The sequence below is a fragment of the Orcinus orca genome, chromosome 4 (assembly GCF_937001465.1).
Source record: "Orcinus orca chromosome 4, mOrcOrc1.1, whole genome shotgun sequence".
Taxonomy (NCBI): domain Eukaryota; kingdom Metazoa; phylum Chordata; class Mammalia; order Artiodactyla; family Delphinidae; genus Orcinus; species Orcinus orca.
This window is the reverse complement of record NC_064562.1, coordinates 7,651,326-7,655,080: the sequence shown is the minus strand read 5'-3', so window position 1 is coordinate 7,655,080 and position 3,755 is coordinate 7,651,326.

Below are 3,755 nucleotides of genomic sequence, written 5' to 3'. Positions count from 1 at the left end.
TATGGTTTTCTCCAGGTATGTATGACTGATTCACTTCAGTACACCTGAAACTAACACAGCATTGTAAATCAACTATACTCCAATTAAAAAAAAATGTGCTGTTAAATCTACCCATGAATATTCACTTCTTTCCATTTTTATTTTCAGTCCTAGAATTTCCATTTGATATTTGTAATGTTCAATTTTCTGCTCATATAGTTTTGTTTTGTTTTGTTTTGTTTTTGCTCATATAGTTTTTTATCTTTTGGAGCATGTTGAAAATAATTATTAAAGTTTATTAAAAAAAAGGGAGAGGGTAAAGGGGACTTTCGGAGAAACGACTGAAGGTCCAAACCACCACTTACAGCTGTGTAGGTTGTATTCTGCCCCAGGGGTTACGCACAGGAAGCAGGGGAATCTAAAATCCAGACTGGGTCCCTCTAGCCAACCTGCATGCCTTGATGTGAAGCTGTCACACTGGGAGGGAGGAGTACCTTTCAAAACTGCGTGGCAGCATAGTGTGACTTAGCTATGGCACTCTTGAGGCCAAGGAAGATTTTGCTGTAGACTCAGCACGAGTTCCAGAAGGAAATGTACAGAATTCTATTAGGATGAGAAGCTGAGGGATGAGGGTAGATTTGGAAGTCTTGGGCTTCGTATAGTGAGTGAGGTGATCAGGGATAAAATACATGACATTTGTGACATGATCAACCCTAACTGTCTCAAGCGGAATGTGGCAGTAAGGCTATGAGATTTGGGGCCAGGGCACCTCCTGCCAGAAGCATGCCGAGTAATGTTCACTTCCTCTAACACCGAGGTGGATGCCAGGGCAGGGGCAGTCTTACCTGGAACTCTCCTCTCTGTGGGTCTCTCTCCTAACTCCACAACAGGAGACACTGTGGTACCCACTCAATTCCTGCCGACTGAGTCATGGGGGCTGGGGAGGGGCCGTCTCACCTAGAGTACAGGAAGTTCCTGTTTTCCTTTTGTAATTTCTCCTGCTGGGTGTGTGGTGGCCTGGGGAAGCTCACAGAAAAGGATGTGTTCTTTCTTGCTTTTACTTTTGCTCTTTCTTTCTCCTGGGAATACCCTCCCATTTGGTTTGACAAGTAACTGACCTACCTTCAAAGTCATTTCAGGAATTAACTCTTCTGTGAAGGCTTCACTGACTCCTGAATTGAGCTGACTTCTTTTTTCTTTGAACTCCTATTTTTATTACAGCACTGATTTCTAATTAATACCATCTATTTATTTACATATTCCTTTCTCCTTAAGAGTACGTAATATCTTTTATTCTTTTGTCTGTATCATGCAGCACAATTCCTGACACATAAAGGTGTTTAATTATACTGAGTCAAATACATTAGACTGAGTTGCTCTGAAGATAAACTAATATGATCTAATGGAATGAATATGGCATCAGAAGGCAGAAACCCCTCCTTCCTAGATTCGCCTATGCTAACTATGTTCATTCATACAAGTCTCTTAACCTCTGTACATTTTCATTTCTTAAAGTGTAAATTGAATGTATTGGCTGAATCTCTAACATCACTTTCAGCATCACTACTCAGTGATTCAGACTGACATGCCTCATGCTTGACCTTTTTAGCAGAGTTTTCGTAATTTGTATGAGGAGTGGTGAGCGTTCCTAGGCAAAGAAGGTCAATGTGTTCATCGATAATAAGGCTTTTGCTCAAGAACTAAGGGCTAACTAGGAAATCTGGCCTTGAGCACTTGAACATTTCCCAAAGCTACCAGATCTCTCTCATACTGACTTAAAAACAAACAGGAATATAATTTATAAAGCTTTTATCTATGTAGAATTCATGCCATGAACTTGGGGTCTATAGAATTACCTTGAATACAAAAAGGTTTACATCACTAGGCCAATTCGGAACCTGTGATTTATTGGGAGGATTTCAAAGCTTTTACACATACAATTAACCCATGTCATTAAAGAATAATTTCCTTCCAACATATTGTATAAAAAAACTTTGCCAGGAACCAGTTATCATAACAATGTGATTTCAAATGAATTAAATAAGCAATAGTAGCTCTAGCATTATAAGGATGTTGTTTACAAATGACTGAATTGCCTTTGAACTGTTTCCACAAAGAGCTACACTAACGCATAAAACAAGGACCTTTCCATTATCAAAATTATGCTGTTTTCTCCAGTTGCTTTTGTAAAAGAGATAGGTGATTTTTTGATACTGGTAGGTAGATAAGAAACAGTATCATTTAATGCAAAATAATCTATAAATACAAATAATGTTAAATTTTAGCAACCAGTATGGATTTATCTCATGTATATCAAGGCGATGAGGGCAAGGAATATGTCATTCCAGGGGGTGTCTGCAGACTTATATTTATTATATAGTCTTAGGTAATGGTCAATGTATTGGTTAATGTGTTCTGAAGAGAGGCAAGGGCAGTTCAGGTCATAGTCTTCAGTAAGTTATTGCAATTCTGTGCGGAATGTATAAAGCATCAAAACACTGTGGAATTTTCCCAGCTGAAAAAAATTGTATGATTATATTCAAATGGCTATAAAGCTTTTAAAATTACTTTCTGTAAAAAAAAATAAATTGCCTTTGAGTAAAGAATGCCATTTGTGTCAGTAGTAGGCCTGACATGTATTCAGTTTGAGATTTGAAAAGCAATGATTATTCCCAAATAACAGAAAATAGGTCTTCCCTGGTGGCACAGTGGTTAAGAATCCACCTGCCAATGAAGGGGACACAGGTTCGAGCCCTGGTCCAGGAATATCCCACATGCTGCGGAGCAACTAAGCCTGTGCGCCACGACTACTGAGCCTGCGCTCTAGAGCCTGCGAGCCACAGCTACTGAGCCCACGCGCCACTACTACTGAAGCCTGTGCACCTAGAGCCCGTGCTCCACAACAAGAGAAGCCACCGTAATGAGAAGCCCGCGCACCACAACAAAGAGTAGCCCCCGCTCGCCGCAACTAGAGAAAGCCTGCACACAGCAACAAAGACCCAACACAGTCATAAATAAATGAATGAATTTAAAAACAAAACAAAACAAAATATGTCTACTTTTTAATTTTTGGTGTAAGGCCGACATAAATGTGCCAAAACCTTAAAAATATTTTAATACTGGAATGTTTCCAGGAAAACAAAGCACTTGTTCTTAGTGATAGTCTGTTTGACCAAGACCATGTTCCTATATGAAACAGGGAAAGCACTTCCCCTAAGTCATAGGAACATGGGTATTACTAGTGGAACAAGTGGCCAACATGACCCTCAGGAGTTCCTGACTGGTGCCATGATGCATTAGTGTCCCACTGCTGCTGTAACAAATTCTCACAAACGTGGTGGCTTGAAACAACACCAATTCTATTCTTACAGTTGTAGACGTCAGAAGTCCAAAATGAGTCTCGCTGAGCCGAAGTCAAGTTGTCATCAGGCTTCATTCCTTCGAAGGCTGGAGAGAATTGGTTTTCTTCGCCTTTTCCAACTCCCAGGAGCTGCCTGCATTCTTTGGCTCGGGGCCCTTTCCTCTGTCTTCAAAGTGCATAACTGCAACCTCTGGTGACAGCTTCTCACCTCCTTTCTCCGACTTTCACTCCTGCTTTCCTGTTATAAGGACACTGCGATTACACTGAGCTCACTTAGATACATACTCCAGCATAATCTCCCCATCTCAGTACCCTTACCTCGATCACATTGCAAAGTCCCTTCTACATGTGAGGTAACACACGCACAGATTCTGGGGATTAGGACATGAGATGTTTGAGGGGACATTTTTCTGTT